Raw genomic sequence first — 15,047 nt, 5'->3', positions numbered from 1 at the left:
ATGGTATACATTTATTACATTGTTAGTGCTGTTAAAAGTTTACAGCATTATAGCAATCCATATATATTTGGAAGCAGCAGTGCACCGTCAACATAAGATAATGCCCGGTGTACATACATATGCATAGTCGTAGTATATAGGCTTAACCTTCACCAAGACATTCCAGTCCAGAGTTCAATAAGGATCCAGTCCATAGAATCCTGAGCAGTTGCTTCATCTAATTAGAGATACGCTCAAAACTTCAGACATAGTTGGCCTGAGAGTAGGTGACTGATCCACGCATCTCATTGCCAACTCCAAGATTATTTTGGCTTGCTTCATCACTACATGCTCATTTGGCATTTGCTTGTCGACCAATTCAGAAAGCCTTCCCTTTGAATGCAACACAATGGCCTGCACAGTGTACATTATTTATTTATTAATTAATCCATATATCCCATGCCATGCGACATCGTTAGCAAATTAAACAAGAGATCATCTAAAAGATAAAAAATACAGATACGGACCAAATACACTACGTTGGACAATGTGTTTTTTTGGTCTCTTAATTTATCCATTACTTTAACAAAATAAGGGATTCCTTATTGGAAAGTTTCTCTAACTCACACACACACACACACACACTCTCTCTCTCTCTATATATATATATACACACACCACAATCCTAATTTTATTAAAGTTTAGGAAAGCTATTAACACATATAGTTTAATAGTATAATGCCACTATTAAATCATATTGTTCAATAGCTTTTTCAGACTTTAACAAATTCAAGATCCTGGATTGGTACATTACACCATGAAATTGTATGGCTTAATGGTTTTCCTAGGCTTTAATAAGTTTAGGATCCTAGACCATATTAGTACTCTATATATATATATATATATATATGTATGCATATATGTATATGAATTGATTTTCCTTGTTAGATATATGGTTGATTTTCCTTGTTAGAAATATGGTATATAAATCTGCTTGCACGTTGCAAGCATGCATTACAGGCTGAATTGCCAGATCAGACTGTAGCTGTGAAGATGCTTTCTGCTCAATCAAAGCAAGTGATTGATCAAATAGGAACTGAAGTTTATGCCCTCACAACACTGAAACATGAAAATATTGTCGAATTTTTGGATGGCTACTCTAAAAAAGACCTCAACTTGCTCATCTACGAGTACATGGAAAAAGGATCACTTGAACGAGCCTTGTTTGGTAAACCAATTTATATATATTTTCATCATCATTTTATTTCTATTAATTTTTCAGTTTAGTGTCATCTTCTAATCGAGGAATCCTGAACTTTAAAGTCGGGATGAATTTACATTTTTGTAAGCTAACGTTTTCACTATTTTTTTTAAAAATTGTTTTCACTCAATTCCCGATTGGAAAATTAAGTATTAGCTTAGGTAACAGGTTAAAATTACTTTAAAAAAAAAATAATAATAATAATAATTAATAGTTAAATTTTTGCAGATGCCAATTCTTCCACGCGACTTGATTGGCAAACCAGAGTCGGTATCTGCCATGGAATAGCAAAGGGTCTAAAGTATCTACACGAAGATAATCTGAGTCGTAAAATCGTTCACAGAAATATTAAGCCTAGCAATATTCTGCTTGATGGGAATCTGAACGCTAAGGTGTCTGACTTGGGATTGGCAAAGCTTTATGACGAAGAAAATCCATACAAGTTTATCCAAGAAAAAGGGACAGTGTAAGTAGCAAATTAAATTGAGCAAGCACAAAATGCATGCCATCTTGCACAAGCAATATCATTAATTAATTAATTATGGTTGCATGCAGAGTTTACATGGCACCAGAGTACGCAATGCGGAAAGCAATAACAGAAAAAGTTGATGTTTTCAGTTTTGGAATTGTTCTGCTTGAAATAATTAGTGGGCAGACAAATGCCAAGTATGAAGCAAACCAGGAGACTGAATTTCTTTTGGATACGGTAAAAAGACAACAACTAGAGTCAGCTTTCAGTTCGAGAATCTCAAATTTTATAAAGCTCTACACAATACCCTTTTCATGGTTTACAGAATCCTTCACTTCAAAAATTCCAGGATTCCCAGATTGAAAATATCTCCTCTATATACATAAAATATGAATTGACAATACTGTGAACATATTTTTATAACATTGTAAAAATACACATACACCATTGTCAACTACTGTAATACCCCACACCCGATTTTTGACCCTGTTGACCACCCATATAAATTGAGAGAGAGAGAAAGGAAAGAGAGAAGAGAAGAGAGAGAGAGGAGAAACCGAACCGGATCCAAGCCGACCCGCGAGCGCGACCCGGACAGTTCTCCCATTTTCGGCCACCGTTCCGGGCAAGGTTGGTACCGATTTGAAGCTTGAGAGATGAGCAACGTATTCATGCCGTCCTTGCCGCCGGAAATCGATCGGAAAACCACCGATCGAAGCTTTGAAGTTCCGCGGAATCGCCGCCTCGATTCGCCGTGATTTGGCCGGTTTCCGGTGAAGCCATCACTTGGGTTTTGTTCCTTACCTTTCCCTCTGCCATTTCCGACTAACCACTGACGCTGGGGACGTCATTTTGCCGTTGATCGGCCATTGACGGTTTCACGACTTCGGGAGCTCGATCCGGAGCCATCACCGCGCGTGGGAGGTCACTACCGCCACCATTGGACTCAGCGTGGCTTGAACTTTCAGTTCTGAGCTTCCCGTCGCCGTCGGATGAATTCCGGTGACCGTTGACCGGCAAGGGTATTTCGGTAATTTCACAGTCTAAGGGCAATTTTGTAATTTCAGATTTTGTGGGTATTTTAGTAATTGCTGAAATTGAGGATAAAATTGGTAATTTATGATTTTGAGGTTAATTTGGTAATTTGGATATGAGAGTATTTTGGTAATATTGAATTCAAGGGCATTTTGGTAATTTTGATATTTGGGGGTAATTTCGTAATTTCAAGAATTATGAGTATTTTGATGATTCATGATTTAAATTAAGATTATTTGAGGTTAAGTATGGAATATGATTATATTGAGGAATTTGAGAATATTGGAGTTTATGATTATGGTTTAATTTTATTCTTATGAGAGCATTTTTATTTATTTTTAGGCTGATGATATCGATGTCCATTTGTTATTCGAGGATACCAGGAGGTAAGTAAACTAGATTTCTAAACGAATCACAATAAACAATATATATGTTTGACATGTTTGAAAAGTCTATTTTTATATATGTCCGGATATTGATTTATATGCTCTACCCATGTGTTTATGTGATATGTTGATATGATATGTTGTTATGGTGTTTATGGACATAGACATACGTATGTGTGAATATTTCATTGGCATGAGCACGAAAATGTATTATGTTTTCTATAAAATGAGAAAGTGGATTTTAGCCAAATGGAATTTGAAGAAAGAAAGATTGTTTTACAGTTTTAGCTTGGATGCTTGAATTTGTTACTGGTTTAGTGGAGGATACTCTAGATGTTTATATAGTTATGAGATAAGTGGGCGAATGACGCATTGGCGAGAAGCCCAAGAGTATGAAAGTTATGAAAGTTATGAAAGTTAAGAGAGTGTCCTACTAAGCGGTAATCGAATGAAAGTAGCTCAAGTAAGTGGTTTGAAAGAGAATGTGAAAGTTTGAGAAAGACAGAATGAGATTTCAATGATTTGTTTTACGATGTTTTCGAATACCATGGCCCGTCATTCATGTGCACTATATATAAGTATGTATGTATTTTGGTATATGCAAAACTGGTTTACTTATTGAGTTTCGTACTCATTATAGTTTATTGTGATTCAGTTTTTGTAAATCAGGATTGATTCGTGATGAGCGTCGAGAAGGACTTGAATGGAGGAATTAGATGGTTTGGCATGAATTTTAAATTCTTCCGCTGCAGTTTGCGTTTTATATTTGTATTTTCAAAGATATAATTTTTATGGAATGTAAAAAGATTATTATTATTATTTATTATTATTTGATTTGTAAGCATCTATCAGTAAGATTCGCCCTGTGGAGGTCGGGGCGGGTCGTTACAACTACTCCCAAATTTTATTTCAGGATTAGAAAACTTTTCACACACAGAGAGAGATAGGGCAACTAATGTTCAACCTTGTATACTGTCCCAAAACGCCCCCTGCCAATTGCATTCCTGGGGCTGAAATTTCGGGTAGCGACTTTCACTTGTTTAAGGGTATAAGACTTGCCTCGTAGGTTGACCGTTGTCACTGTGTATTTCATGAAGAAATGAGAAAGGAAACAGATCAATTATTTATATATATATATATATATATATATATATATATATATATTTTTTTTTTTTTTCTTGATATCTTCTATAAGAGTTATTCTATAGCAATATAGCATAAAGTACTATATAGCATGTATAGCATAAAGTCGGCTTCTAATGTGGGATTATGCAGTCAATTAAAATACGAGATAAATTTTCAAAATGTTACAAACGGACTTCAAAAGTCCGTCCTGCACTCTACTAAACTTGCAGTATTGTAAAAATTCATCTCGCACTTTATTATAGCGCCAAATCCCTCACCTGATAACTTCTATATATATAGCACTATATAAATAGTGCTTATCATATCAGGCTTAAGATCTAGTACTAAAGTTTGAGATAGATTTACGATATCGTAAATTAGTTTAAAACATTGTAAAAATCGATTTACGAGGTCATAAATCCATCCTGGGATTTAATTTCGAATTGAAAATTTTTTCCAACATATGTAAATGATCCCCGTACGTACCACGCAATTCTCTGTCTCCTATCCATCCTAATCTCCACATGAGAGCCGGGAAAAGAATCAAAGATAGCACAGCCGCAAGGACAATTCCTACTATCCCTATTTTAGATAGTCGTCCTGATCGGTTGACTTCGAAATCTGAAAATTAAATAGTGATTGATAGCATGCAACGAAAGGCATATCGGGAGATGATAATTAACAAAGTTGAAGAGCTATCACGTATGCAATGATTGCAACTTTGTACCATACTTGGGAGTTACAGAAATAGCTGCCATGAGAGGTCCATGAAAATAAGCTGGGTTATATAAAGATCCTTTGCCAGCCCAAAATAAGCAATTTATTTTATATATAAAACTAGGAAATGTTAGATTAGATGGCAAAAGTAACAAAATCACTAAATTTTATTAATCTTCTTTCAGAAATGACTATTTCCGACGACAGATGTGCATTTCTAGAAGTATTCCAGAAATAACCCTTTTTAATATATCATAAAAATTGAGGTAATATATACAAAAATCTAATATATATACTAGTTTAGTAATTTACTTTACGACATTATGACAAGGTTAATAGATAATACAAGTTTAAAGGACGTCTGACCTCATATTACCAAACTAATACGAAATAAACGAAAAATAAACTTACAGGTAGCGTAACTGATTCCAATTGGCAATGTATCGTGGGATTGAACCAGTAATGCTGCAATTTCTCAATGTCCTGCAGAATTATTATGATTTATTTAATTTCCAAAAAAGATTTAATTAATTAAATAATTAATAAATTTAAAATGCAGATCAGGTACTAATTAATTAATAAAAACAGATAAATATATAATTAACGCATAAAATAATTATGTGCATGGAATTGGAATACACCGCTTACAGGTATAATACACTACTCAAATTAGCTGACTTTGGGAAAGAAAAGCCCTTCGTTTGTAGGTCACTGACAAACCTGGAATAAACAACGCAGCCAAGTTAATTGCAAAATTAGAAATTTGACTGTTTATAAAAAAAAAAATTCCAATCCGGGAGTCATGGACTTGATAAAGTCTATGACAAAATATCGTAAATCATGAAAAGGGTCATTTTTAATATTGTAAACAGAGTTCCACAAAGCTGACTCTCATTTATTTTAACAAAACTGTCAAACAAAGTGGCCATCTAGATGGTATAAAGTGGCCATCTAGATGGTCAGCAACAACTTTGTTTGAAGAAGAATTTGGCAGCATCAAATTTGGAATGAAGAAATAGAAGAAAAAAGAAGATGGAAGAAGAAGAAAGAGTGCCGCCCAAGAAAAAAATTTATTATTTTAATAGCCAATTTTGGCTATAAAAGGGGGAGTTCCCCATCGGTTTAGTGCATTCAATTTTGCAGTTTTATTTCTTATTCTTTAGAGAGAAAGTGAGAGTATTTTAAAAGTTTTTACAAACTCTTAAGTGATTAGTGATTTGAGAGTTCAGGTGTATTAGATTTTTGGATAGTGAGTTAAAATATCACAATACTTGTAATTTCTTTTTATTAGTAAAATGTTTTCCTTCTTTCTTCGTCCGTTGGCGTAAGCTAAAAGCCGAACCACGTAATTTTTTGGTGTCCTCTTTGTGCTTGTTCTTTATTTTTCTTCAAATTTCATTTTAGTTGTGCCCCTTCTTCACTCATCAATTTCCTAACAAAAACAACGATAACACTAATAGACAAGAAAAAAACATAGTTTTCAATACATTTAAATATGTTTTTTTTTTTATATTTTAGTGTTTTTCCTCATTTTAATAAAGTGAGGAGGGCCACACTACATACATACATACATACATACACACCATCCGGGAAGAAATTTGTGGTCGTTGGATTCAAGTCCAACGACCCCAAATTTCTTCTTTTAATTTTTTTGGTTTGGCTGCACATGGTGGGCTCCACCATGTGCAGCCACAGGTGGCCTTTGGATTTGAATCCAAAGGCCACCAGCCTCCCTCCCGAACATTGTTCCAATCCGGGATCCCGGATTGGAACAGCACTATATATATATATAATTTTGTAGTCCGAAATCATAAAGAATGGGAAACATTTAGAAAACTTTAAAACCGCGGAGTTTTAAAGGTTTAAAACTTAAAAAGTTTAAATCACAAGATTTATGCGTTTTTCTGAACATTTTTGCATTTTAAAATTTTGAATTATAGAATTATATTTATATATATGTATATATATATATATATATATAGTTGTTATCTGATGAGGTTTTTTGTACTTTATTAAAGTAAGAACGTTAATACTATATACTACTCCATATAGCTTACTATCATTGAAAATTTTCTCCATATACATACATATACATATATACGCACACAAGGGCGCTCTCACTTTTTTTTTTTAAATACGGACACACTTTTAAACCGTGCGCTTTAATAGCATTAAAAACTAACTTTCTTAAACTGCACGACTTAGAATCTTATTCGCAAAAAAAGGGAAAAAAAAAAGGCACCTGCACTAGAGAAGGACTGTGTGTGTGTAGCAGAGTTTGAATTATTATTAATTGTTCTTACAAATACTGAAGGCGTGACAAATTAAAAATTTCTGGTGGCAGCTCCCCTTGGAAGTTATTTCCCATCAGATTTCTGTGAGATTAAAGCAGAGAAAAGCAATATCATTAATAAGCTCGCGGGTGTGAGAGAATTCATTCTTTTTGTATGCTTTCTCACATCATGCAAATTGTTTTACATTTATATGATGCGCGCGATATGCATAATGCAATAAGAAACTTATATACTATGACTATTCTAGATCAAATTTATTGTGATAAAACTTACATTTCTAAAATTAAGGAAGGATATCCATTCTACCCAGCCTATATTTCTACTTTTACTTAGCATGGTGTACTTACGGAGTATATGCCAGAGTTTCGTTAACAGTTTTATGTAGCAAATTATTAAATTCAAGAAAACAGGCTGTTTACACAGAGAGTACCAAGTTTCAGTTGACACATAAAAGGATAAAATGAATAGGCTTACACCCAATAGAGGTTGACCCATTTTGCAATGAATCTGGAGATCGGACCAGACAAATTATTCCCAGCTATTTCACTGCATTCACAAATAAAATTTGTAGCTAAAATCTCGCCACGTCCCTAACAGTACATAAGAATTTTAGTCCAACAGGATCGTGACACCTCATCAGTCAATGCCACACCATCGGTCAATGCCACGTCATCGATTCGTCTATGTGAACAGTGTCGTGAACAGTAACGTTGACAGTATCCGTACATGTGAATAGTACCGTATATATGAACAGTATCATTTTTCCTTTTATGCTCCTCCTAAGGTTTTCGACCGTCCTGAGTTCAAAAATAATGTCTGTTTTGCCGTTTGATCTCTCCTTTATTGTGAAATGACTATGATACCCCTAAAATATACAAAATACTTAATTAAAATCAAACACACATAATTAAATTACAAGAAGCTTAAATACGTAAAAGTAAAGGTTGTTAGTAAGATTTGAAATGCAAAATGACGATTTTCTCCTTTATAAATATACAATTTCTAATACTCAACACATCCCCCAACCAGCTTATTGTTAGTCCCTAGCAAATAAAGCGAAAATAAAATTCAAATTCAAAATGATTTATTTATTTATTTAGAAATACTCGTGTTTATTCAATCAGATTAATGATAGCAATCAAATAAAAGTATAAGCATTATCTCAAGTCTAAAGCAACATTAGACCCACATCAACCATCTACATGAATCAGCCCAGTAGACTTTGTTATAGCTACTTTCAAGAATGACATGTCAAACCCCAAAATCTCACCAGAAGTAATGACACTCTCACAAAGAAATTAAAACCAATAAAAATAGTCACTCCAATGAATGGTAATTGAGAGAGAAAATAATAAAGGAGTGATATCATATGCTCTCACCAAGATGAAAGAAATATGCCCTCAGCTTAGAAATAATACGATCTCAAGTCAAATAAAAATGCTAGTCAACCCACTTTATTTATCTTTTTTTTTCTCTTTTTTTTATTATGCATCACTCCATCTTTTTAGCCCATATAACTAGCTTCTACTTCGGACTATAGTTCCCTAAAATCAAGAAGGACTTTTATTAGGACGTAACGTAGGTTAGGGACATGGTTAACAAAGAAGGGAAATAAGGAAAACAAAGTGTATGTTTGAGAAAAATGCAGAGGAATTATTATTTTTTTTTAAGTTGCAAGGTGGATTTCACCTATTATTTTTATTTTTATTTTTATTTCTTTTGAAACAACAATTTTTGTTTTGTTGTTTTTTTTTCTTCTTTTTTTTTATTTGGCATAACTTCATTGAAAAAAAATACTTATTTACATTTTTCTCAAACATAAATAGGTGATGGAACTTATAAGACATTGGGTAATACTCCAAATCGGAGTGGGTCAAGATAAGTTTAACCACTAAAAGGTTTTTTTTTTTTAAAAAAGGCTCAAAATGGTTAACTATGGATATTTCACAAAAGGGATGACTAGAAAGGCTCAAACGGGACAAAGATGGCCTTTCCATCGTCTTTTAAGGCTCTAAATAATCTTCCATATCTACTAGTTAGATGGACCTCCAAATGTAGCAACACACATTTTTTTTCTTTCTTTTTTTTATTTTTACAATTTTTTTTGTTTTAAGGGTTAACTAAAAAAGGATCTAGAGATCGTGTATAAAATAATAAACTGCTAAGCTATATAAAGAATGGGCAAAAGGGTTACTCTCCAAGAAAATGATAGGCTCAAAAACTCACTTGGTACTTATTATGACATGTTCATTCCTTCAAGCAACTCATATTTGTCTCCGAAATCAACATGTAAAGTAGCAAACATGGCGTAACATCACTTAAGACCAAAGATAATACAAATACTAAAATTTGAAATTCATCATGTCATCCAATGTTAAAACAAATCACACAATTTTTTTATTTAAACAACATTCTACCCCCCAACCTATTCTAAACATGAAAGGAAAATATGCATGCAGAAATGTGAAAATGATGCACAAAAACTAATTAGAAAAGTTACACTTAAAATGATAGAAAAAGAAAATAATTTTTTTTAAAAAAGATGCGTTTCTAGAGGCATTACACTCCATATTCAGCCATCTTCGACTCAAAAGTTGAAAAATGAATATTTATAGAGGAGAAAATAGAAAGAAGAAGAAAAATGAACATCAAAACTTAATAAAGAAAAAGAAATTTTTTTATATTTTATATTTTATTTTTTATTTTTTAAACAATGAAGATGCGTTTCTAGAGTAACTACACTCCATATTCAGCCATCTTCAACACAAAAAGTTAGCAACAGTTAGTTTCTACAACAAAAAATTAGTAAAAACTTAACTAAGATTTCACATTGTCGACTATTCCCTCCCCCCAATCAGAACGAAACATTGTCCTCAATGTTTTAAAGGAAAGAAGTAGAGTTTAGAAGACATCACCTGGGTGGTGCAACACAGAAGAAAATATTTACTGGCGGAGAGTTAAATCTAATTTGTACTTCTTACTGTTGCTACTGTTACCATCATTATTTGGTCGCTCCAACACAAAGGTCCAGGGGTTTGGCTCCGGTCTATAAGCTTATAACAGATCAAGTAGCTCATTAGCAGTGTGAGCACAAATAAAGAGTTTTTTTCGCATGGGAAGGAATGAAGTAGTTTTTTATTGCATGGTTAAGAAATGCGATAAAGCGATCATAAAAGTTATTGACATTTAACAAACCGATGAGTTTCTGGTGGATGTGCAGATGGGTCCAAGAAGCTAGTGTGATAAGTGTCTCTAGTATTGTAAGATCTCCTGGAAGGAAAATAAAAGCATTAGCATGATTAAGCATTTCAGTTATTCGTTCTTGCATACCTGAGACAACTAACTCTTCTCCAGTTGATGAGTCAGACAAACTGCCCAATGGTTTTAGGACTCTTGGGATGATGCCTAACACTTGACTTCCTCTGATAAAAGCTGCTTCTGAGACCATTTTTGATAACTCTCGGTTACCTCCTCCATACACCAAGTGTAATTTTCTCACTGCTATGCTTTGACCAAGATCTATGGCTGCCTCCACGAACTCTTTATGTTTGCCATAGGTAAATTCAGAAAGTACACAAATGTTCTTGAATTGTCTATTGGGAGTAGCTGCCATTGTGATACTTCTCAAAAACAATTTGTGAGTGCTTGACAAAAAGGAAATCACATTTAAGAATCTCGGTGACAGTGGGTCACAGCTGTGTATGAGGTGGCGTGTTAGTGTCAAATAACGCGTAAAGTAATGGCTCGTGAGTCAAAAAGAAAACCGTAAAAAAAGAAAAAGCAAACAGTAATAAAATTATTAAAGACAATAATGCAAACAATAAAACAATAGTGAAATAAAATAACAGTAAAGTAAAAGGATATTTACAGGTAGTTGCGACTGTGGCTCACATCTTCCTCTGGTTTTACATCCAGAAACGGCTTGAACGCCCTCTATGGGTCGATGATAGGCTTCCCATCCAGTTTTCTTATAAACTGGCAAACAGGGTCGTTTATAGTCAGATTCCCGAGACTATATCGTGCATGCTCTTTCTGGAATAATGGCCATAACTGGAGAATCGCTCCTTGCACATATCCATTGGGATGCGTTTCAAGAGACAAAAGGATATCATCAAATGACTCCTTATTCAAGCCATCCCTAATGAATTGAATCTTATCTTCCCTGTTATCAGACACCATTCCTAAAGAACATGGGTTTTTATTGCAACTCATTCTGGCACATTTATGACAAGCAACAGAAATTCTTCGAGCTCGTCGTTTTCTTACATAATTTCCTTTACCACAACCAGGCATGTATGCAATAAATTTTGGAGGTAACTCACCTGCCGATCGTACTTTAGCCTCGATTAACCAACGGATGTCAGCAGGTATGTTATTCCTCATGAGTAATCGCATGCGTTCGGACCGAGCTTTATATATCGTAAGGAGGGCATTCTGAGGAAGTGAAGGGAATCGCTTGTGAAGCTTTACTAGAATCTCGTTTCTGTCCATACTTTTGCCTCAGAATATCATTTATTATGGGAAACTGAAGTAACTGACTTGATTGTCACGAAGTACCGTTATCCGCCACTTTACCGGGGTAACAAACTAAAGCACACAAGCAGAAAAACAAATTAAAACAATCAAAGAAAATTAAAATCTTCCTCTTATTGAATTTACCTCAAGCTCCAACTGGATGTCGTAAACACTTCTCTCAATGTCTCTGAGTTGGCTTTCTAAACCCTCAACATAGGCTACTAACTCTAGTGATTGCAAAGCCTAAATACGATGTGTTTTACAAAATTGAATCTGCTTTTTAAGATGCGTTTTGACACGTTGAAGTGGTTTAAGAATGTTCAGGAGAAATGGTCTAAGTATGAGACTCATGATTAAAAATGATAAGAGAAAACTTAATAGTTAAACAAACACACTTATGCAAAAATAATTTCAATTAGCAGAAGAATAATATAAAGAAAGAAAGAAAAATCAAATCAACGAAAAGAAAAGAAAAAAAATCAATTCAAATCTAGTGGGTCACTCAAATTTATTTCCGTGTCTTCTCCATGTGGTTGGTACTCTAGATATGGCTTTAATCTTTGACCATTAACTTTAAACGTGACACCGTTCTTTGGATCCTTAATTTCCATTACCCCATGTGGAAAAACAGTATGAACAATAAAGGGACCAGACCATCGAGAGCGTAACTTACCTGGGAATAGGTACAAGCGAGAATTGAATAAAAGCACTTTCTGACATGGAGTGAACGATTTTCTCATAATTTGCTTGTCATGGAAGACTTTCATCCGTTGCTTGTAAATCTTGGCATTTTCGTATGCGTCATTGCGAATTTCTTCAAATTCTGCCAGTTGTAATCTTCTTTCTGAGCTGGCTTGCTGCATGTCAAAATTGAATTTCTTAATGGCCCAATATGCACGATGCTCGAGTTTCACAGGTAGGTGGCAAGCTTTTCCATACACTAGCCTGTAGGGTGACATCCCAATCGGGGTCTTGAAAGCCGTTCTATATGCCTATAATGCATAATCAAGTTTTAATGACCAATCTTTCCTGTCTGGCCTCACCGTCTTTTCTAATATGTGCTTTATTTCTCGATTAGAGATCTCAACTTGGCCACTGGTTTGCGGATGATACGGGGTCACCACTTTGTGTGTGATTGAATACTTTGTCAAAAGAGCTTTGAATGCTTTGTTACAAAAGTGGGCACCACCATCACTGATTATTGCTCGAGGGAATCCAAAGCGCGAAACAATATTGCTTTTCAAAAATCCTATTACCACCTTGTGATCATTGGTTCGACATGCAATTGCTTTTACCCATTTTGATACATAGTCAACAGCAACCAATATGTATTGATGGCCAAAAGAAGAGGGAAAGGGTCCCATGAAGTCGATACCCCATACGTTAAAAATCTCAACCACTAAAATTGGATTTAGTGGCATCATGTTCCTTCATGTAATACTCCCAATTCGTTGACACCTATCACATGAAAAACAGAAAGTGTAAGCATCTCGAAATATAGTTGGCCAATAAAAACCACATTGTAAAATTTTAGTTGCTGTTTTCTTATTACTGAAATGGCCTCCACAAGCTTGTTCATGGCAGAATGAAAAGGATATTTTAAATTTCACTTTCTGGGACACATCGTCTAACAATTTGATCTGCACAATACTTGAACAAATACGGGTCATCCCAAAAAAATTCTTTATCTCTGCAAAAAATTTAGCCTTGTCTTGCTTGGTCCAATGCTCTGGAAGTTTACCTGTAACAAGATAATTAACTATATCAGCATACCAAGGTAATACTTCTACACTCATTAATTGTTCATCTGGAAATGACTTATTTAATGGTAATGATTCTGTAATTGTGTCAAAATGGAGACGAAAGAGATGATCCACCACAACATTTTTTGTTCCTTTCTTATCTTTGAATTCCAAGTTAAATTCCTGCAAAAGTAACACCCAACAAATTAGTCTAGCTTTTACATCTTTCTTTGTGAGAAGATATTTAAGAGCAGCATGATCTGTGAATATAATTATTTTACAACCAATGAGATAAGATCAGAATTTCTCTAATGCAAACACTACTGCTAGCATTTCTTTTTTAGTAGTTGAATAGTTCAACTGTGCATCATTCAATGTCATACTAGCATAGTAAATAACATGGGGAATTCGATCAACTCTTTGTCCTAATACTGCTCCTACTGCATAATCAGATGCATCACACATGAGCTCAAATGGTAAGCTCCAATTTGGGGGCTGAATGATGGGTGATGATGTCAACAATTGCTTTAGTTTTTCAAATGCCACAAGATATGAATCATTAAAGACAAAAGGTACATCCTTAGCAAGTAAATTGCATAAGGGTTTAGAAACTTTACTAAAATCTTTAATAAAACGTCTATAAAAACCAGCATGCCCAAGGAAAGATCTTACTTCTCTGACTGTTTTGGGTGGAGGAAGATTAGAAATGAGATCCACCTTGGCTTTGTCAACCTCAATACCTTTGCTCGAAATGATGTGACCGAGAACAATACCTTGTTTTACCATAAAATGACATTTCTCCCAATTTAAGACCAAGTTCTTTTCGATACATCTCTGCAGAACTAGTGTTAGATAATGTAAACATTGATCAAACGAATCACCAAAGACAGAAAAGTCATCCATAAAGACTTCAAGGAATCGTTCAACCATATCAGAAAAAATGCTCAACATGCATCGTTGAAATGTAGCAGGTGTATTACATAATCCAAATGGCATTCTCCTATATGCAAATGTGCCAAAAGGGCAAGTGAAAGTAGTTTTCTCCTGATCATTTGGTGCTATGGGAATCTGATTATATCCTGAGTAGCCATCTAGAAAGCAATAAAATTCATGGCCTGCTAATATATCAAGCATTTGATCAATAAATGGTAAAGGAAAATGGTCTTTACGTGTGACAGAATTCAACTTTCTATAATCAATGCATACACGCCATCCTGTAGTTACTCTAGTTGGTATCAATTCATTATCAGCATTGGTAACTACTGTGACTCCTGACTTTTTGGGGACAACTTGCACAGGACTGACCCATGAACTATCAGAAATTGGGTAAATGATACCTGCATCTAATAGCTTAAGTACTTCAGTTCTAACAACTTCTTTCATGTTAGGATTTAACCGACGTTGCATCTCCCTAGTAGATTTAGCATTTTCATCAAGGTGAATGTAATGCATGCAGTCTACTGGGTTTATACCTTTTATGTCTACTATGGTCCATCCTAATGCCCCTTTGTGCTCTTTTAAAAA

At 34.5% G+C, this 15,047-nt stretch overlaps 2 long non-coding RNA genes across 2 annotated transcripts; one reads left to right on the top strand and one right to left on the bottom strand.

Moving 5' to 3' along the window:
- The first annotated feature begins 2,240 nt into the window (after positions 1–2,240).
- On the top strand, positions 2,241–4,237 carry LOC112100045. Its single transcript, XR_002906302.1, has 3 exons — positions 2,241–2,739; positions 3,087–3,130; positions 3,786–4,237. It is a non-coding gene; the product is annotated as an uncharacterized LOC112100045 (long non-coding RNA).
- Positions 4,238–4,850: 613 nt separating this feature from the next.
- On the bottom strand, positions 4,851–5,709 carry LOC112100046. The gene is made up of 3 exons (XR_002906303.1): positions 5,621–5,709; positions 5,384–5,455; positions 4,851–4,876 (listed from the first exon to the last, which is right to left on the bottom strand). It is a non-coding gene; the product is annotated as an uncharacterized LOC112100046 (long non-coding RNA).
- Positions 5,710–15,047: the final 9,338 nt, after the last annotated feature.

This window comes from Citrus clementina, unplaced genomic scaffold, assembly GCF_000493195.1.
Source record: "Citrus clementina cultivar Clemenules unplaced genomic scaffold, Citrus_clementina_v1.0 scaffold_3, whole genome shotgun sequence".
NCBI classification, from domain to species: Eukaryota; Viridiplantae; Streptophyta; class Magnoliopsida; order Sapindales; family Rutaceae; genus Citrus; species Citrus x clementina.
Note: the sequence above shows the minus strand (reverse complement) of the source record. Positions and strands in the feature narration are given on the sequence as shown.